The sequence below is a fragment of the Kogia breviceps genome, chromosome 20 (assembly GCF_026419965.1).
Source record: "Kogia breviceps isolate mKogBre1 chromosome 20, mKogBre1 haplotype 1, whole genome shotgun sequence".
Classification (NCBI taxonomy): Eukaryota; Metazoa; Chordata; class Mammalia; order Artiodactyla; family Physeteridae; genus Kogia; species Kogia breviceps.
Genome location: NC_081329.1, coordinates 11850392 through 11872541, shown reverse-complemented (window position 1 = coordinate 11872541; position 22150 = coordinate 11850392). Strand labels below are relative to the sequence as shown.

Below are 22150 nucleotides of genomic sequence, written 5' to 3'. Positions count from 1 at the left end.
GATCCTCCCAGACCAGGGCTCGAACCCGTGTCCCCTGAATTGGCTGGCGGTTTCTTAACAACTGCACCACCAGGGAAGTCCCTCAATTTGCTTTTTACTGAAATTTGTCAACACAGTTGGATCAATGCATATTGCCTCTTTTCCATCTTCCATTTTGATGACAGACACCCAAAGCTCTGGACACTATTTTCTTTTCCCAATACTGCTTGCTAAGTTTTTTCCGTTTGCTTCATTACCATACTTCCAACTATTTTCTATTTAATTTGTAATTTGGCCTATTTTAAGTTTTCCCTTTCCATTGTTTTGTTCTGGCAATCCTGTATCTAGCAAGTTAGTTTTTCTTCTCTGATATCTCTCATGTTTGATGCTGTTAATAATATTATTGTAAAAAGACAATTTGTTGTTTCTACACTGATATTGGAAAAATAATAAAGTGATAAAGTTAATAGGTGTTTTTTTAAATGTGACTAGTAGGCAAGTGGGTTTTTTTTTTTTTTTCTTTGCTGGTTGTTTTTTGTTTTGTCTTCAAAGTCTTCAAAGACTACATTTAAAAGTTTATGGAAGATGGGGAAAATTATCTGCTGAAAGTTGCATCCTGTGACCTCAGGCTGACTTCAGGCTTTGACAAGGACATCAGCCTTCTTGGGTGTTTGCATCTTAAAAGAGGAGCCTGGAGCGGCAGATATGGAAGGTTTGTTTCAGATATTAGGAGAGCGAAGAGAGTATCGTCGTACTCCTCCATTTACATTTTGTTGAATTGCTGTTGTTTAGACGGAAAATATGAAAAATATCATTATACTGTCTATTATCGTGCACATCACACCGTGTAATGATTTGTTGATTGTTCATTCCAGGGCAAGGCTGTGAGTTCTTTTCGTCAAAGGCTCTGTATTATTCACCTTTCTATCCCAAGAGCCTAGAACAGTGCCTGGCTCATGGCTCATTTCAATAAACGTTTGCTGAATAATACTTGGAATATTTAAAACATCTTTCCATGGTCTTGTGTTGAAGGTTAAAATGTGATTTTCCAGTGCTTGTACATAAAAGGTGTTTATTCATAATCGTATAGATGCTATTCTAATTTCTGAAGAGGAGGACAAAACCTAGGTTATTGTAGCATTGTTTCTAATGATGGGTAATTGTCTATTCTCCTGTCTGTAAATGTCTGTTTCCTGGAGGCCCTAATGCCTGCGTCCTGTCCTGGGTGTGCCTTTTTACCTCCACCACTAGGGGGCAGCACAGGTAATGAAATCAATTCCCTCCGTTTACACCTTGCAGGGTTCCTCCACACCAGTCTGTACAAAATAGCCCCTTGCTTGTAGAAAACGTTATTAAATACCAATGTGCAACCATTTCAGGTTTTAGGATTCTTCTTTCCAAACCTATAGAAAACTCCAGTACATTACCTTAGACTATAATCCAATGACAGAATCTCACGTTTTAAGTGAGGGATTAGTCTAAGGTTGCTTCCAGCTCTAAGACGACTGGCTTCCCAGGTTGATGTTCTCTCTGCCACCCACCCCATTTTTGGTTTTGAAATGTGGAGGGAAGTCGGAGGTGATCAGGTTCCCCTTCAGGTCAGGAGTGGCTGAAGGGCTCAGGGCAGCGTCAGGCTGAGGAAGAAGAGCCCCATGACCCTAGCTAGGCCTCCCATTGCATGGTGACCCTATTTTCTTTTTCTTTTTTTAAATTTGCTTTTCTCTTTTAATCCTCTGCCTGCTCCAACTCAAAACATTGCCTGAAATTAAACAGAAGAAAGCTGTCGAAGAGTCAAGGCAAGCCAACCCCAGGTAGCAAGCTCCCTTCCCACGGGGGGCCAAAGTCTGCGCATAGGGGTCCCACTCAGAGCCACGAGTAAAAGCTGGTGCAGAATAAGGTAGTTCTAGAGGCTGGTAATAACCCGGCCCAGAGGGGTTTTGTGCAGTGGCGCACACCTAACAGGGCCAGGCTGTGCAAGAAGAGGTGTTGATTGGCCTTGTCAAAGAGCCCCTTCTCATGGGCACCCAGGACCTGGGTGCTTGTGCCCCATAGGAGGCTCCGGATTCACACAAGGTACCCAGGCGACAGCAAGTAGCCCCTCGCCTGGCCACGGCCGTGGATGGTCTGGGGCCCTATTTTCTGAAGCTTAAATCTGGACAATGGTCTGACCAGAGGAATGTGTTTCCAAATCTCATGCCAAAAATTTGAAATGGGGGCTTCCCTGGTGGTGCACTGGTTGAGAGTCCGCCTGCTGATGCAGGGGACGCGGGTTCGTGCCCCGGTCCGGGAGGATCCCACGTGCCGCGGAGCGGCTGGGCCCGTGAGCCGTGGCCGCTGCGCCTGCGCGTCCGGAGCCTGTGCTCCGCAAAGGAGAGGCCACAAGTGAGAGGCCCGCGTAACAAAAAAAAAAAGTTTTTAATGGGGCTGTCCGGGAAAATCTGGAGTCCAGTCTTCAGCATGAGGGTCAGCTGTAAAAAGTGCTGTTTGCAGTTTGTCATGTTCATTGGCATCTTTTTTTTGTGTGTGTGGTACGCGGGCCTCTCACTGCAGTGGCCTCTCCCATTGCGGAGCACAGGCTCCGGACGCGCAGGCCCAGCAGCCATGGCTCACGGGCCCAGCCGCTCCGTGGCACGTGGGATCCTCCCGGACCGGGGCACAAACCCATGTCCCCTGCATCGGCAGACGGATTCTCAACCACTGCGCCACCAGGGAAGCCCCCGACCTTGTGCTTTAGAACGTACCTCTCCGGCCTTCCCCCCACTGCACCCCTTCCCACCCAGAGCTTGTGCTCTCTCTTCTGGAAGACTGCATACTGAAGACCCTCCTTAAATGGCTATGAGCCTGCATGGCTTCTTCTATCTTCAAAGGCAGGCTGCTTAGCCAAACGGTACCCAAAGTGCTGCTGTCTGAAGGGGGTGAGGATGTGTGGATGGAGCTTGAATGGGGCTTAGGAAGTCCACACAGGGGATGCAAGGCCCCTCATGTGAGAACAGGGCTGGGGTGAAGGGGAAGGCGATTGGCCCAGCATCGGGGCCAGCTTTCCCTCTGCTACCACATTCCTGTACAGACCACCAAGGAGTCTGAGAATTCTAACTTCAACCTTGGCCTTTACAGGTCATTACTGTGGTATATTTGTCAAGGTAGCAGAACAGGGCATGTTTTATTTAACACTTTGCTGGCTTCATTTATACCTCATAATTATTTAGACATATGGCAAATGTAGGAGTAAAGTTCTATCACGTTCCAATTTTTGTGGCCTTGAACTGAGAAAAAGGAACCTTGGAAAATAGGCTTTATATGCTTGGATGATTTTATATAGAATTCCCAAGTTCATTAGCTTCTGTAATGACTCACGGCTGTTACTAAAATAAACTTTATATTATCTTCAAAAATCTAGGGTTATTATTTAGGTCAGCCATTTGAAGGCGCTAGACTCAACGTCTCTGTGAACCAAAGGATATGAATGACTAAAAGCAGGAGAATTATTACCTGAGGGTTGAATCTCAGAATATTACATGTGAGATTTTGCTTGTTGACTCAGTGCTGGCTGCAGGCGGGGCAGAAGGGCACCAGGAGTGGTGCAGATCTGGGTCAGTAAGCAATGCGGGAAGCAAAGCAGAGAGAACTGGGCCCTGTCCAGGCAAAGATGAACCTTACAAGAAGAGAAGAAATTTTAGAGGACAAGAAAACGGTGGACTGTGAGGTTGAAGTGGGGACTGCGGAAACTGAATGGCAAAATAAAGAACCGATTTATCAATGTAAAAACACATATCAGAAACTGGACCCATGTGTTACACGATATTCAAAAATCAACTCAAAGGGGATAAAAGACTTAAATGTAAGACCTGAAACTGTAAAACTCCTAGAAGAAAACATAGGGGACGATCTTCAGAACATTGGTCTTGGCAATGATTTCTTGGATATCACACCAAAAGCATAGGCAACAAAAGCAAAAATAAATAAATGGGACTATGTCAGATTAAAAGGTTCTGCCAAGCACAGAAAATAAAAACTGAGTGAGAAGGCACCCTACAACATAGGGAAAATATCTGCAATCCATATATCAGAGAGTGGCTAATTTCCAAAATATATAAGGAACACATACAATGCAATAGCAACAAAACAAATAATTTGGTCAAAAATGGGCAAAGACCAGAATAGACGTTTCTCCAAAAAGGACACACCCATGGCCAACAGGTAGAGGAAAAGATGTTTAACACGCTAATCATCAGGGAAATGCAAGTCAAAACCACAATGAGACGCCACCTCACGCCTGTTAAGATGGCTACTATTAAAAAAGGAGAAGATAGCAAGTGTTGGTGAGGATGTGGAGAAGCTGGAACCCTTGTACAAAGTTGGAGGGAATGCAAAATGGTGCAGCCACTATGGACAACAGTATGGAAGTTCCTAAAAAAATTAAAAATGGAGCTCCCATGTGATTCAGCAATCCCACTTCTATTTATCCAAAAGAATTGAAATCAGGATCTTGACGACATATTGACACTCCCACGTTCCTTACAGCACTATTCACAATGGTCAAGATGTGGAAACAACCTAAATACCTGTTATACCTATCAACAGATGAACGGATAAAGAAAAATATGCTATATCCATATAATGGATATACCTCTAGCCTTTAAAAACCGGGAAAGCCTGTAACAGGTGGCAACATGGATGAACTCTGAAGACATTATGCTAAGGGAAATAAGCCAGTTACAGAAGGACAAACACTACATGATCCACTTATTTGAGGTATTTTAAACAGTCAGACTCACACAAGCAGAGAGCAGAACGGTAGTTGCCAGGGGCTGCAGGGAAGGGAAATGAGCAACAGCTAATCAACGGGCACAGTTTCAGTTATGCAAAATGATGCAAGTTCTAGAAATCTGCTGTATATCATTGTGCTATAGATGACAATGCTGTGCTGTGAACTTAAGAATCTGTTAAGAGGGTACATCTCAGGTTAAGTGTTCTTACCACAATAGAATTTTTAAAAATCATATCAATGTCATTTCCTTTCACATCACCAATGTCTGGTATTCTTTCGAGAAGCTGAATATAAACTAGGAATCTTTCTCTGAGTCGATGATGGTGATGATTAAATAGTAGATGACAATGACTGAGCGCTCACTATGTGACAAGCTCTCCTCAAAGACCTCTGCCTATACTGTCTCCCACCGTAAGTGTTAGGTATTATCATCATCCCCATTTTACAGATGAAGGAACTGAGGCACAGAGAGGCTATGTAACTTGACCATGATCCAGCAGCAAATAAATGGTGGAGCCCAGGTGCAAATCCAGGTAGTATCCTTCTATTATATGAAGGTCAGTATTTTCCTATATTCATCTTGTTATGAATATACGTATTTCCAAAAGGGTTCTGAAGCTACTTTAAAACTTTGTTTTTTAACTTTAGGATTTCAGAGGTTAGCTGTTGAATAAGGGGTGAATTTGACACGCATTTAGTGAGGACTCTGAGACGTTTGAGGATGATACAATAATGGATAGTCAGGAGTTAATAATAATTTATACCTAAGTCATTGAACAGATTATAACACGACGCAGAAAGTGGCAGGTGTTCAAAAAGAAGAGGTATGAAGCGCTATGAGAATGCAAAAGTGAGGAATATTACCTCTCGAGGTTGTGAAAGGATTAGGAAAGAGTCTGGGAAGAAGTTCCTTTGCTTCTGGGCTGGGCCTTGAAAGATGGGGAAGATTTTGACAGGTGGAAATTGAATTTTGTGGGCCCGGCCATGTCAATAGATTGTACTCATGTATTTTTATGTCTACCAAGATTTATTCTTAGTACATTTTTTAAAGTGTTTATTGAGCACCTACTGTGTACTCTGTGCTTAGCAAGGCACCAAGGGTGCAGGAAACTTATGACACAGTCTCTGCCCTCAAGGAACTTACACACTAAAATAGGAAACAGGGGACTTCCCTGGTGGTCCCGTGGCTAAGACTCCGCACTCCCAATGTAGGGGGTCTGGGTTCGATCCCTGGCCAGGGAACTAGATCCCACATACTGCAACTGAGAACCTGCATGCCGCAACTAAAAGATCCCACATGCCACAACGAATATGCCGCAATGAAGATTCTGCACAAGGCAATGAAGATCCCGCATGCCACCACTAAGACCCAGTGAGGCCAAATAAGTAAATAAATAATTTTAAATAAATAAATAAAATAGGAAACAAATATGTATATAAATACAATATAGTGTGATAGACATATGCAACAAGTAATCATCATTTTTTATTTATTTTATAAAATTTTAAACTTAAAGTATTTCCTCCCTTTCCCCCCCAAAATTCATTGCATAATCTTAGAGGAAGTTTCAGATTGTAACCTTTATATAAACTGTAGTAGCCTCTGCTGGTGAAACACTGTTTTGTAACTATTAGAATAGTCCAGACAATAGGGAAAGAATTGCATTATTTTAGAGCTGTACAAGGTACTGTCCACAAATCTCAGAAAAGGAAAGGAAGTTCTATGGTAGAGGAAGAAGATGGCACCCACACTGCTCTCTTAAAAGCTATAAAAGCTCTACAAGTATCTTGCAGGCATAAAGCTCCAAGTGTATGTTCACAAATCCTCATACCTCAGAAGTGACACCCTTACAATCCTGTTTTTCATAACACGAGTTTCCAATTCAGTCTCTTCCAAGACAACTTTTTCCAGCTGTATATTGCCAATTTTGTAGTACAAGCAAAGAAAAGGTGGGAAGGGGACTAATCTCTGCTGAATGCCACCTGCTCTAAGGACGAGGCACTGCCCATGACATTTGCGTTAGTTTTCTTTTATGCCACATCAATCATAATGTGTAGATATTAATCTCCATTTTGCAGGTGAGGAAATTCAAATTCTGGGGGAGTTCATGATCTACCCAAAGTCATGCAGTTTCTATGTGTAAGGGCTGGAATTATAATCCAGTCTGTGTGGTTCCCAAGTCCCTCTCCACCATACAGTTTCCATTTTACTTTGCAATCAGCGTAATTGGGATATTTCTGCCCTAAAATAATAAGTAGGAATACTGGTCTCTCTACCTCAACTTAATATCCATGGGTCTGCTTTTAGCATTTGGAGGTGTCATTATATGACAATAACTTGCTTTTATTTGCATAGTGGCCATTATACTACTCAGTCTAGAGATTTGTGATATTCTGGTCTAAATGGAATGAAAGCTATTAGGGGTCTTTAAGATTAGCCTAGTATGATATAATAAAACAGAAACAAGTTGAATTGCGATGAAATTGCTGCTCCTGAATTTAAAACTAGTCAAGATAAAACAGATGTTCAAAAAGATCGCTATAATCTTCACCTGAATACTAATACATTTTTAAAAATCAAACAATATATATATTTACATATGGAGAAAGCAAAACCCACCTTAAAATGCTAATGTCATTTTCTCTGCTATTTCTTGAAGCAAAAAAAAAATAAAATGATGCTGAACTGTTGACTATTAGGCAGCAACACGGTGTTTCAGAGAAACTAACTGACTTGAAAAAGTAAATAAGATTTTCAAAGATGAATGAATCATACACCTGCATACAGCATGGTACAGCAATTAGTGTGTCCAAACTCCAGGTGCATCAAGATTGTGACATGAAGATGAGGCATATATAAAAGTAAGAGCATTTTTAGCTGAATCTGATCTGGAAGTCAGGAGGCTTAATTTCCATGAACAATTTCTTTCTTTGCTGGTTTGTTCATTCTCCACGCTCTTCCAAAAAATATCTAATATCAAACTGCTTCATTTGTTTTTGACAGTGTGACTTTGGCAAAAATCACTTAAATATCTGCGGTTTTCTAGCACCATATTTATTTCTTTTTTCCCCCCTAAAAATACTGTAAATAGCAGCAGAAGTTCCTGGTGAACTCCCTTGCATGTAACGTTATTATTTTTTATCTTTTGTTGTTTGTTTGCTTTTCATTACAACCACAGGCTAACCTCATACTGTACCCCACTTCTAAGAGCTGCTCAGTTATTGTCTTCCCTCCGGAGGGTCTAACTCTGATTAAAACAGAAATGGACACAAATTGAGCTTTTCTGGGCAAACTATCAGAGAGACACAGGCAGGAGAGACATGGTATCAGGGCATGGGGGTCAGGAGAAGACAGGGGGTCAGAGATTTTGCTTTTAACACTTTCTAAAAGATGTGCACAGATCATTTAAGGAAATTTGGTGGCAACTTCCAACCAGAAATCCGGATGTTTCACTAGGCTGGCACCAAGTCCTCCAACAGAAATCATAGTCACAGATGCTCTACAGTAGATCGATTTTAGTAGCTTCCCATTACAGGCTTTCCCTGATATCACTTAAACACCCTGATAAACGCTTTTCATACCAAGGCTCTCCCCCGCTCCCCAAAGTGTCCCCACTGCCACCACTTCAGCCCATGTGGCAGGATCCCTGCTACCTGCTGATCACACGGAGCGTGGCGTCCTCTGCTCGTGAAGTCGCCTTTCTCCTGGTCCCAGGCTTTCTCGAGCAGACACAGGTCTGTTCTCTCACTAGCGAGCAGGAGGTGTCTGAGAAGAAGACCCTTTTGATCAGGTTGGAGACTTAACTAGTAAGTCGGTCACATCGGGCTGATTGCCCTGTCCTCTGGGGAGATAGTTCTCATTGGCCCAGGAGACTGCAAGGTAATAAAGTCCTGGGAGGCAATGATCAAACTGTCTAGAGACCCCAAGAGGCAAGCCGTGAGCACCGCTAACTTTCCTGCCACATCCTGTCCCAGGTGAGGCTGTGTGTTTGTGAAGTAGCAAGAAGTCTATGTACCATGGGCGTCTCTTTCAATTCTCCAGAGTCAGCAGAGGGATGGGGCAGTGTGGTCTCAGCAGAAGGGACCTGAGGATAAGCAGTCAAGGGACCAGACAGACCCTGAGGGGAGATCTATCTTTGAGTGTCTATTCAGAGTCAATGTCTTGAGGAAGGGAAAGGATATATCCAGGAGGATATTCAGCTGATTCAGCCCAAGGACTAGGCCTTGCTCTGGACTGGGCCCCTCAGAGGGCAAGACTTCGGTTGGATCTCCTGAGTTGGTAAGAAGGTGTGAACTTTTGCCTTGAATTTTCAGACCCAGAGCAACTTCTTCTAGACAGCAGAGGGTAAACCAAGTTGAGTGTAGTTTGAATTTCTTAGGAGAGCAGGTTGCAATGAGTAATGGCAATGCATTGCCCTATAGTCTAAAATGAGCCCACAATATCACTGAGGGTTCACACCTTAATACAACTGAATTTCGGGAAGAGGTCAAACCCTTCTCTCTGCGTTAGAATAAGCAGGGTCTTCCACCAGAGTGTGATTAACACCTTGTATCCCTCAGCAAAGTGAAGCTGCCCCCTTCCCAATCTCCTAAACAAAGGGCTTCCTCCATGCCTTGTCTGCTTGGTCCCCAAAGGCCTTGTATCCTGAACTCCACCCCTGCACTATTTAGGCAATTCTGACAAAAGACTTCCAGGATGGATTGGTGAACCCTCTCTGCATCTGGAACATTCATAATTACCTTAGTTTTCCATTCCAAGCGTGCAATCATCCGTGTTCTCTACTTCAAAATGCATTTACCTCTGACAGAATCCTAGCAAACAAAGACCTGGTCCGGTGGTACCTATGAGGAAGGAGATATGATGTTTTTAAATTAAAAACTAAAAATTTTCTGACACCAAAAGCACAGGCAACAAAACAAAAATAGGTAAATTGGATTTCATCAAAATCAAAAACTTTTGTGCATCAAAGGACACTATCAGAGTGAAAAGGGAACCCATGGAATGGGAGAAATTATTTGTGAATCATATATCTGATAAGGGATTAATATCCAGAATACTTAAAGAACTCCTACAACTCAATGACTGTAACAACAACAAAAACAATTTAAAAATGGGTAAAGGGGCTTCCCTGGTGGCACAGTGGTCGGGAATCTGCCTGCCAATGCAGGGGACACGGGTTCAAGCCCTGGTCTGGGAAGATCCCACATGCCGCAGAGCAACTAAGCCCGTGAGCCACGGCCGCTGAGCCTACGCGTCACAACTACTGACGCCCACGTGCCTACAGCCCATGCTCCCCAGCGGGAGAGGCCACTGCAATGAGAAGCTAGTGCACCAAAATGAAGAGCAGTCCCTGCTCACCGCAACTAGAGAAGGCCTGTGCGCAGCAACAAAGACCCAACACAGCCAAACATAAATTAATTAATTAATTAATTTAATTAAATACAAATGTGAAGAACTTGAATATCTATTTCTCCAAAGAAGATATGCAATTGGCCGAGAAGCACATGCAAAGATGCTTAGCATCAGTAGCTCTTAGGGAAATGTAAATCAAAATCATAATGAGGGCTTCCCTGGTGGCGCAGTGGTTGAGAGTCCACCTGCCGATGCAGGGGAAATGGGTTCGTGCCCCAGCCCGGGAGGGTCCCGCGTGCCGCGGAGCGGCTGGGCCCGTGGGCCATGGCCGCTGAGCCTGCGCGTCCGGTGCCTGTGCCCCGCAGCGGGAGAGGCCAGAACATGAGAGGCCCGCGTACCGCAAAAAAAAAAAAAAAATCATAATGAGATGACACTTTATACCCATTGGGATAGCTATTATTAAAACAAACAAAACCCAGAAAATAACAAGTGTTGGCAAGGATGTGGTGAAATTAGAACACATGCTTTGCTGTTAGGGATGTAAAATGGTGCAGCTATTGTGGAAAACGGTACAGCACTTCCTGAAAAAAAAAAAAAAAAAAAAGAAAAAAGAAACAGAATTACTGTATGAGCCAACAATTCCACTTCTGGATATTTACCCAAAGGAACCGAAAGCAGGGACTTAAACATATTGGTAAATCCATGTTCATAGTGGTGTTATTCCCAATAACCTAAAGGTGGAAGCCCCCAAGTGTCCAGTGACAGATGAACGGACAAATAAAATGTGATATATGCATGCAGTGGAATATTACTGAGCCTTAGAAAGTAAGGAAATTCTGACATGTCTATAATACAGATGAACCTCAACGTTATGCTAAATGAAGAAGTCTGACACAAAAGGACAAATATTGTACGATTACACTTACATGAGGTACTTGGAAGAGTCCAATTCACAGAGGCAGACAGTACAATGGCGTTTGCAAGGGGCTGGGGTGGGAGTGAAGGAGGTAACAGAGGGTTGTTTAATGGATGCAGAGTTTCAGTCTGGGAAGATGAAAATACTCTGGAGATGGATGAGGGTAATGAGTGTACAACAATGTGAATGTACTTAACGCCACTGAATTCTACACTTAAGAATGGTTAAAATGGTATATTTTGTTATATATATACATATGTATCACCACAATAAGAAACTAAAAGCTTTTTTAAAATTAAAGCTTTTAAAAATTAATTAAAGTAAAATTAAAAATTAATTAAAACGATTTAAAAATTACAGCTAAAATTAATTCTCCCTCAATCCCCACATCTACGTGCCAAATGCGCTGTTTCTGCTTTGATCATTTTACTGTGAGTACCCATCTGTGGGCTTCTGGCTAGTTAATCAAAATAACCTTGGCTGAGCATCATTTCTTCTAATTCTCTTCCTCTAGCCCACCAGCCACATCCTACATCCTGCAAACCACACCTGACAGCTATTAATTATTGCCCTGCCCCTTCCCCAGTTTCCTGGAGTACCTGTGTTTTTATGTACCACCTCCTGCTGCTCTCGGCTCCATCTCTGTGCAGTTGGGTACCTTGTATTGGTGGTAACTGTTGACCTGGATAAGCAAGAATTACAATTAAATTGCTGTTTTCTCGTTGCAGATGATGCAGGAATAGGAGAATCTTTGGGTGGCCCATCTCTGTCCACTCCTCCTTATTAGCAATGTAACACATGTTTTGTGGCTTAGGATTTCAAAGAAGGGGGATTTTCTTAATTTATCAGCTAAACCAGTATTACAACAGCTTATGAAGAGTTTGCAATTGTTTGGGTTTAAAGCAGGGACAACATGAAACACTTAATGAAAAACTTTCACAAAACTTGGACTCTTTCCAGCAACTTAGCTATGTGAGAATAACTTTTACACCCTGACAACTCTAAAAATAAAACATTTTTAACTTAAAGCTGTTCTTCCAGTTGCTGTTTAAAACTTTATTCCAAGAACTGAGATGCTATTCAGCAAAATGCAACTACAGGCTTCTCAACAGTAAGGTTCAATAATCGTTATATGTTTCCTGGTGATGGATTTATTTTTTATCTTTGAAGTTTATAATGATAGCTGTAAAAGTGAATGTCAATAGTATTACTATCATTTAATTTCTAATAATGATTTTTATTTTTATGTGTTAGAGCTATAATAATTCTAATAATATTACCAGAATTTATTTTGTGCTTTATGATGATGATATCAGTAAACCATCTTTCCAGCAACATTTTGCTATGTTTCAGCTTATTAACAGAATTATCTGTGCTTTAAAACTTTGGCGTTAAAATATACCTTCAATAACGCCATTATAATTATCATGTGTTTAAAATCTGTGTAAATAACTATAAGCATTTTTCTTTAAAAAAGAGACTTTTTATTTCTATCAGAGTAGAGCTGAGTTTCTTTGATTAAAACTGTGGTTCTTAAATTGTGTGCTGAACCACCCCTAGTGTAACAAGCAAACTTAGAGGCACTGTGGGTTATTTTAAGTTTTTGAGGGGCACAGACAACCGTTGGCTACCACGCCAACTACTACTAAGTTGTTTAGACCTCACTACTTAATAAAGAGAATCGTTCAGGTATTTCTTTTGGCCCGGGGGCACCAGGAACCAGGAAAAGTTTGGGAATCTCCGGATTAGAAAGATTAGTGGACATGAAATATAAGATAATTGAGAATTACTTATATAGTACAATCCTGTCATTTTATAGAGGAGAAAACTGAGGTCCACAATGGTTAAAATCTTAAAACTAGTAAGTCTTAAATACCCAGCCTCCTAGCTCCCTTGTCAGACTGTTCAGTAAAAAGACCTGATGAACTTGATAGTCTGCTGAGGTTTCTATTCTTCCCGTTCCGGTCTCTCTGCTTTCTGGTCAGGAGATCCAAGCTTTGTAGCCCAGCCTGACCATATACCAGCTGAATATCTTAAGCCAAGTTCCTTACCCTTTGTGAACCTTAGCATCCTCATTTGCAAAATAATTGGGCTGATGATAATGGCTAATAATAGGTAAAAATGGAGTCACTTCTAGAATAGTAATAGAAATAATGCACTTGAAAAACATTTTGTAAATAGCCAAGCACTTTATAAATCACTGGTTTTCATTCAGTAGTATTTAAACATCTACTATGTGCCAAGCCCTGGGGAGACAAACAGAAAAACAAAATTGTCTCTGCGTTTAAGAGGCTTATCTCTCCTGGAAGGGAGAAATATAAATGATTATAATCAAAATTGACAAATAGTATAGTAGAGGTAATGACCAAGTATAATGTGGTAGAGAAGGACTGAGGGGCAGGGGAAGTCCTGGCAGAAAAGGCAAGGGTTCAGGCCTGACTTGGAGGGTGGGTAGGCAATGAGAGGGGTGGGGAGAGCAGTCCAGGGAGGGGGAGTGCTCTGGACCAAGGACACAGGTGCAGGAACAGAGCGCCTTCAAGAAGCAGCATAGTGGAACTTCCCTGGTGATCCAGTGGTTAAGAATCCGCCTTCCAATGCAGGGGACACGGGTTCGATCCTTGGTCGGGAACTAAGATCCCACATGCCGCGGGGAAACTAAGCCCGTGTGCTCTAGAGCCCGCATGCCACAACCAGAGAGCCTGTGCGCTGCAACAAGGAGCCTGTGCGCCGCAACAAGGAGCCCATGTGCCGTAGCAAAGATCCCTTGTGCTGCAACTAAGACTCGACACAGCCAAATAAACAAATATTTTTTTAAAAAAAAAGAAAGAAAGAAAGAAAGAGCATAGCATCCCATACGGCTGGAGGGAGGAGGATGGGAAACAGGAAGTGGAAGATTACACTTGGGAGAGTAAATGTGTGTGCTGGACGCTGCTCCCAAAGGGTCTGGTATTCCTCTTGAAGGAGTGGACATCACCCTGGAAAACTGTTTGAGGATTTAAAGCGAGAAGGAAGGCAGCCCAATGTGTAAATGTGACGAGCTCTCCTTATCCTTTCCTAAGAAGGAAACTTGAGTTTGTTAGCTTCAAGAACTGTGGCGCTATGTCTGTATAATTCCTTTAGTCTGGCAACTTACTCTGAAGAGAAACACAGCACTTAATAAAGGTTTTAATGATTATGTGTATGGCAAGGTGGTAGTGAGATTCTTTTTTTTTTCTTTTGCCAAAATAAGATTTTATTTTGAAAGTTATTTGAAAGACACTGGTAAGGAAGGAGAACACTCAAAGGATGTAGATTCCAAATTTACATTCTTTCCAACTGCCACCGATGGTCCTTGTCATGCCAAAAAGTTGCTTTTTTTGGTAATTCCTATTTTAAGCTCTCTGGAGGAGAGATCTTATTCCATAAGCCAAGCCATTTTTTTTTTCCTTCCTCCCTCCCTTGTTCCTTCCCTTCCTTCTTTCCTTTTTTTCTTTCTTCTTTTCTTTCTTTTTCCTCTTTTTCTCTCTTTTTTCTTCATTTCTTTCCAGGAAACAGTTAGTTGGGGATGGGTATTTTTTTAAAAATGTCAAGGTAGATCTAATATGTTCCACAAAGAGGAGGGGCTTAGTCAAATGTGAAGTGGAAAGCTTCTCTACTATTTGCTTATCATCTTGCTGGAACCAGGAATCTACATGAGGAAATGGCATCCAGGAATGCAGTCTATACAAAGTCCTTCTGTCTTTGCATCTTAAGTGCTCATCATTGGTCCTCCTGTTCCAGCTCCCACAGCCCGCAGCTCCTCCTCTGGACCTTGACCTTGGAAGGAGGTTCTGTAAATCTCAGCAGTTTTAACCTTGACAGCAAAGCCAGAAATGATTGTAAAGTGATTCTCACTTTCTTCTGTCTTTTAATTCTGTCACACATAGTATCACTGAATGAACGTCATCTCCTCTGTCGAATTCACTGAGAAGTTGATGAGTACATTTTGGTGACAACTGCCTGACACTCTTGTATGTGTCCATTATCAATCACTCTGTGTGTGTGTGTGTGTGTGTGTGTGTGTGTGTGTGTGTGTGTGTGTGTGTGTCTTGATCGGGATATATCAGTGCTAAGCGGTTTTAAAACTCCTAACTGAAACAGTCAGAATAACATAGGAAAGAAACAAAGATTTAAAACAACCCCCCAAAAAGAAAAAAAAAAATTACACAGGAATTAGTCTCAGCTGGGTAACTTGACCTATATATCCTCATGTTGTCATTGCTACCTGAATGGTTATCAGGTAGTTTCACATTCATGTTCTTACTTGCTTCTCCAGAATTGAAATAGGTTAATGTACATCTTGAACCCAACATGGAGATTTTAAAAGTAAAGTGCATACCACATAAGACAATGTCCACTGATGATACTTCTATACTGAAAGTTCTTGGTTGAACCTATGTCACATTCTTCTCTGAACACACTTGGAACTCTCGATGGCTTAGATGAGCCCGAAATCAGCTGTTCAGTGGTATAGCTTATACTGGCTCATGAGAATTGTTTGTGGACAGCCCTTTTAACTCTGCATTCAGTGAAGTCATGTCAGTTGGCCATGACAGAAGTATTTACAGCAGGTGTATTCGTTTCCTAGGGCTGCCTTAAAAATTAACACAAAGTACCATAATTGAGAGTTAATTATTATTATGTGTTTATTAGTTATTTAGTATGCAGTATAAATTATTTTCTTAATCAATATAATAATGCAACTAATTGATATTATAAAGGATAATATAGTGATTTAAATGTACTGTATTCCCTTATAGTTCTGGAGGCCAGAAGTCTGAAATCAAGATGTCACCTGGGCTCTGTGCCCTCTGAGATGCTGGGTGGAATTCTTCTCTGCTTCTTCACAGCTTCCAGTGGTGGCTATCAACCTTTGGTGTTCTTTGGCTTGTAGATGCATCTCTCCAATCTGCACCTCTGTGGTTGCTGGCATGCTCCCTGTGTGTCTTTGTCTCTGGGCCTCTTCTTATAAGGACACCAGTAATATTGGATTCAGTGCCCTCCCAGTATGACCTCATCTTAACTAATTACATCTACAATGACCCTATTTCCAAACAAGGTCACATTCTGAAGTACTGTACTGAGGGTTAGGACTTCAACATACATTTTGGGGGTGTCACAATTCAAAGCATAAATAACACTGTGGAAATCAGCAAATGCCACAAGTCAGGGCTTTTTTTAAGGGGGGAGTTGGTTTCCAGCATATCAGTGTGTTGGTCTGTCACATGACACCAGGAGAGGGCCACTCACCTCAAATGTCACTTTTCCATAGGAGTTTTTCCTGTTTTTTTTTTTTTTTTCGCGGTACGCGGGCCTCTCACTGCTGTGGCCTCTCCCGTTGCGGAGCACAGGCTCCAGACGCGCAGGCTCAGTGGCCATGGCTCACGGGCCCAGCCGCTCCGCGGCATGTGGGATCTTCCTGGACCGGGGCACGAACCCGCGTCCCCTGCATCGGCAGGCAGATTCCCAACCACTGCGCCACCCGGGAAGCCCATCCATGGGAGTTTTTCATCAGAAACTTCCTCATATGCCAAATGGCACCTGGCAGTGAGAATTAAAGGTGGATGCATGTAGTTAGGATTTTCCAGCCATTTCTTAGCCCTTTAAAAATATCTATATATTTCCATTATTTAAAAATATTGAAAAATACAGCTGGGTAGAAAGAGTAGAAAGCCACGAATGAATTATTCATAGCTTCATCATCCAAATAGAGCTATCATTGATTCTTGATAAATTTTCCTCAAAATATTTTTGGAACTTTTTCTTTTGCTATTTACATTTCTCCTTTTGTGCCAAACCTGTCTGAATGCTTTGCCCTATTTTCTTCACACTTTTTTATTTTATAAATTTTAAAAAATGTGAGTAATAATACCTTAAGACAACACGCCAGTTAGAAAAATCACACAACAAGACTAAGCAAAATCTGTCTTGATCACTACCCCAATCCCAATCCTCTCTCTGGAGGTAAATACAGTCATTGGTCTTAAATGATTCTTCTAGACCTTTTAAAATGCCATAAACCATATCATACCATGTATTTTATCCCACAGCTTACCTCTCTCCTCCCTCTCACTAAATTGTATACCCTTGAGAGCTTTTTATGTCAGATTTAACATGTTATCTTTAATTACTGCAACACATTTCATTCTATAGATGCACCATAGTTTAATTATTCTCCTATTGCCAATTTTTTGGTTGTTTTCAATCTTCCACAATTACAACTAAGAAGCAGTGAAAATCCTTGTACACGCCCCTTTATGCATAAGTACAAGTGTTAATAACACTTGTTATTAAATAAATAACAAGAAGCTGAATATCTGAGTTGAAGACTATAATTTTAATATGACAATTTTCCTTGAAGACAGCCCCAATACACCCTTCCAATGAGAGTGCAGAAGAGTATCCATATATTAAATAATTAAAGAAATAAAAATCACAAGCCAGAGGCTCTAACTGGACTCCTTATTTGTTTGTTTATATTTAAATTTCAAAAATTTCCAAATTTCTCTTCTCTGAATTTACTAGGTTTCATCCAAATTCTCTGATTTATAACCTTATCCCTTAGCCAGCATGTACAATGACATGGAATATGTCATATGATGAACGACATAATTTTTCCAAAGACCTTCTAATAGTTTAGTGCAACTGGGACATAAGGAATGAGGTAGGGATGAGAGGAAGAGGTAGCTGGAGATGCAGGCAGGTTAGAGACACATTTGGGCAAGGATTTGTTTAGAATTTGAGGTTGTATAAAGCAGAGAAGTCAGTAAATGGGCTAGTGCGGTAATACAGGTAAGGTTCTGAGCGGAGGCAATAATGGTGGGAAAATGAAAAGGAAGGGAGAATATCAAGACCTATTTAAGCAGTGGAATTTACAGAACTTAATGAATGTGAATTGTGAAAGAGAGAAACTTAGAACATTTCCTGGATTATTGGCTTCAGTGACTGGTTTTCATGACCGAGGTCAGTCACAGAGGAGAACACAGCGGTGACGGTCACAGTGTTAAGCCAGGTCATTTGGACAAACTGGGCAAGGCTGCAGAAATGTGGAGATAGGTATTCTGAAGGTAGGTGGATATACAAGCAAGAAAATCAGGGTTGGAGCTATTGAATAAGGTTGATCGGTGGTTAGCAAAATCCAAGGGAGTGGTTGAGACTGTCCAAGGAGAGAGCAAAGAGTAGCAGGAGAAGAAATCCAAGGAGGAAATACTAGGAAGCACAAACATTTACAGGACAGGCAAAGAAGGAAAGATCTGACTGATCCATCTTAATAGTTTGGCGATTTCTTATCAAGTTAAACATACACTTTATGACATGGCTTTATTAAGCAAAAATAAGCAAATATGAATATATGTTCTTACTTTTACTTTCTATTATGGAAAAGGTAGCATACGCAATTGGACATTGCCTTTTTTAAAAAATCTCAAATGGTATACTGAAGAGCTTTCCAATATAGGTATACAGAGAGCTCCCTCACTGATTTGCTGAAGAGTACTCCATTGTATGACTGTACCACAGTTTATTTAGTTATTCCCTATGGATGAACACTTGGATTGTTTCTTATTTATTGTGGATAATGCAGCAGTGAATAAATTTACACTTTTCTGAAAATAAAATAAAATACGACATGACAAACCCACTCTTGTGTAACTACCCAAGAGAAATAAAAGCTAATCTTCACCCAATAACCTCTATGCAAGTGGTTATAGCAGCTTGATGTGTATTTGCCCCAAACTGTAAACAACCCCAAATTTCCTTCAACTGATGAGTATACGAACAAATTACAGAACATCTATGTATTGGGGATGCTACTCGGCAATAAAAAATCTATTGACACAACAACATCATTGAATCTCAAATGCATTTTGCCGACACCCAAAAGGCTATGTAATGTATAATTCCACTCGTATCACTGTTGTGAGCTGAAGGTTCATATCCCCCATCCCCAAATTGATTATGTTGAAACCTGAACCCCAAATTCAATGGTATTTGGAGGTGGGGCCTTTGAGAGGAAATTAGGTTTAGATGAGGTCATGAAGGTGGAACCTCCACGATGGGATTAGTGTCCTTAATAAGAGGAGGAAGACAGACCAGAACTCTCATAGTGAGAAGGCAGATGTCTGTAAGTGAGGAAGCAGGCTCGTACCAGGAACCAGATCTGCTGGCACCTTGATCTTGGACTTCCCAGGCTCCAGAATGGTGAGAAATAAATGTCTGTTAGGACTTCCCTGGTGGCGCAGTGGTTGAGAATCCGCCTGCCAATGCAGGGGACACGGATTCCATCCCTGGCCCAGGAAGATCCCACACGCCACGGAGCAACTAAGCCCGTGTGCCACAACTACTGAGCCTGCGCCCTAGAGGGCGCGAGTCACAACTGCTGAGCCCACGTGCTGCAACTCCTGAAGCCCACGAGCCTAGAGCCCGTGATCCGCAACGAGAGAAGCCACTGCAATGAGAAGCCCGTACCACTCACCGCAACTAGAGAAAGCCCGCGCGCAGCAACAAGACCCAACGCTGCCAAAAATAAATACATAAATTAAATTAATTTAAAATAATAATAATAATAATAAATGTCTGTTGTTTAAGCTACCAGGTCTGTGATATTTTGTTATAGCAAACAGAGCAGGCGAACACAATCACAGACTCAAAAAAAGTCAAAACCACAGGGACAGAAAAACTGTAAGTGGTTGCCAGGGCTTCAGGTCGGAGCAGTTGTCTAGAAAGAGGCACGAAGGAATATTTTGGGGGTGATGGATCTGTCTTCATTATGGTGGTGGATACATCACTATATGTGTTTGTCAAAATTTATAGAACTGTATGCTAAAAAGGGTGAATTTTACTATGTGTAAATTATATCTCAATAAACCTGACCCCTGAAAATGTTATGTATGACAGCAAGATACAAAGTCAATGCCTGGAAAAAAATGAGTAGAACAATGAACTGGCTTAGATGTAAATGGGCAAAGAAAAAGACAACAAAATAATAACTAATTAGGAATATTGAAAGTAATCAAAAGTAGGAAAAGCTAGTTTCTGGTGAGAAGCCATTCAGGAAAAAGAGATAAGGAGCTTTCTGTGGCCTACAGGCTTAATACATACACATACTCTGAGTAAAGAGTACACAATACACAATACTCTGTGTTTGTTGCCATAACAGCTAAACACTTAAGGCAGCCTCAAGCAGAACTCATTAGAAATAAGGTGCTCTCTACACTATCAGGGAAATGTCGCTCAGTCCTTGGCATGCATAAAGAAAGATATTGAGAAGTACTGTAATAAAATTTAAAATAATTAAAATATAGAAATTATATAAAGTATTATGGAAAACTTAGAATAAAGAGAAAGACACCATTATCTAAACACAATGTAAATCTAATAGATTACTTTACCACATAAATAATATGTTTCTTGTAGAAAATTACCATACCTAGATGAACCAAACGAGAAAATGAATAGAGCCCCATTTTCAAAATTTTAAAATTCTGACAAAATCATGTAAATTTTAATTAAAATAATAACCAGATACTACTGTAAGTCTATCAGGCTAACAAAGAAGACGTTATGACAACACTCAGTTATGGCAAGAATGTGGATCAGAGGAGATTCACCGTCTATTTTGGTGGAGTGAAAAGAGGTTCAAATACTTTGTAGAGCATTTTGGCAGCATCCGGTGAAGCTAAAAGCAGGTATACTCCCAAGACCTGGCAATTTCACGGGTAAATGCCCTAGAGAAATTTTTGCACATTTGCTTAAGAATCTGTATAACAGTATTGTCTATAAGAGCAAAATATTTGGGACAGAGTAAATATCCCTTATCAGATTAGATAATGAAATTGTGTCATTGTCACACAATGCAACAGCCTATAGAAGTTAAAAAAAAATGAGTTAGAACTATATGTATTCTGTTTTTTGATAAACCTAAAAAAAAACAAAACAGGATGCAGCATAGTGAGAAAAGCAAATTACATAATGATTCGTACAGTATGTATGATACCATTATCCGAAAAACATACAATATACACACACTTGTATGTCGATATATACACATATACATAAAAACTCTTCAGAATGTGTGTGTGTGTGTATATCTCCTCAGAAGAGAAAGGACTACATAAGGGACATCTCTATTTGTAGCGTTCCTCCCTCCCCGACCCCCCGTAATTTTTTTCTTTCAGAATGCAGGAAAGAAAGAGGGAGGGTAGGAGAAAAAGAGGAAGAAAGGAAGGAAAGAAGGAAGGAAGGGAGGGAGGGAGGGCCTAAAGTAAGTAAGACAAAGCTTTGTGGTAGATTCCAGGGGAATTAAAAATTGCTCTATATACTTTTCTTCATATTTGAAGTATTTTATACCCCAAAACGAATATTTAGTCCTTGTAAACAATTCAGAAAATACGTAGTGTAAAAAAAAAGTCATCCCTCATTTTAAAAAATGAATGTTAACATTTTGCTGCATATTTTTCCAGACTGTGCCATACTTTCATTAGCCTGCATGTTATATACATAATTATTTTGGTAGCCTTTTCGAAGAGGCCAAAATTTCTCAAAAATGTTCTTCTGATTCATGAGGTGAATGATACTGAAGTCCGTTTTTTCTCTGAGTCTTTGGGACGGCTTCTTACCTTAATTCTACACTATTTTCTCACAGTTCCATCGTCGTATTTGCAGATTTGGTGGTTTGTCCTTCGCCCCACTCAGTCCACTTGGGGGCTATCTCAACCCATCTGAAATCTACTGCCGAACGGAAGACGACACGCACAGTTGCCAAACCAAGTCTCCCTATCCGTCGGGCATTCGCTGAGGGCACCCTCGCTATCTGAAATGAGAACTCTCAGAACGGCACCGTCTGACCTTCTGACACTCTTAGTCTACGTAACGCAGGAGAAACTACAGTTCCCGTGGGGCTCTGCTCCTGGGCGCCCGCCTCCACCCCTGCGCCTGCGCATTCTGAGCATGTACTACAACTCCCAGACTGCATCGTGTTGCCGCCCTCGCCCCTCTACTTCCTGCCGGGGCGTTTCATGAGTGACAGCGTCTCTGCGAGTCCAAGAAAAGTTAAAGGTGGGCGGAGTTTGTGGGCTGCTTGGGAGGCTGTTAGGAGTTGCTTACTTTCTTTCTGTCA

The 22150-nt window shown here is 41.2% G+C and overlaps 1 protein-coding gene across 3 annotated transcripts in view; it reads right to left on the bottom strand.

Moving 5' to 3' along the window:
• Positions 1 to 21915, bottom strand: part of PRIMPOL (primase and DNA directed polymerase) — a 112631-nt gene extending 90716 nt beyond the window's left edge. For 2 of the 3 annotated variants that reach the window (XM_067022694.1, XM_067022699.1), the window contains exons 1-4: positions 21651 to 21915; positions 11616 to 11698; positions 9488 to 9589; positions 8402 to 8513 (exon numbers count right to left, since the gene is read on the bottom strand). The gene's annotated coding sequence lies outside the window, so the exon portion shown is untranslated. Of the gene's footprint in view, positions 1 to 8401; positions 8514 to 9487; positions 9590 to 11615; positions 11699 to 21650 lie in introns of those variants that run through there. The other variant, XM_067022686.1, reaches the window with a different exon arrangement.
• Positions 21916 to 22150: the final 235 nt, after the last annotated feature.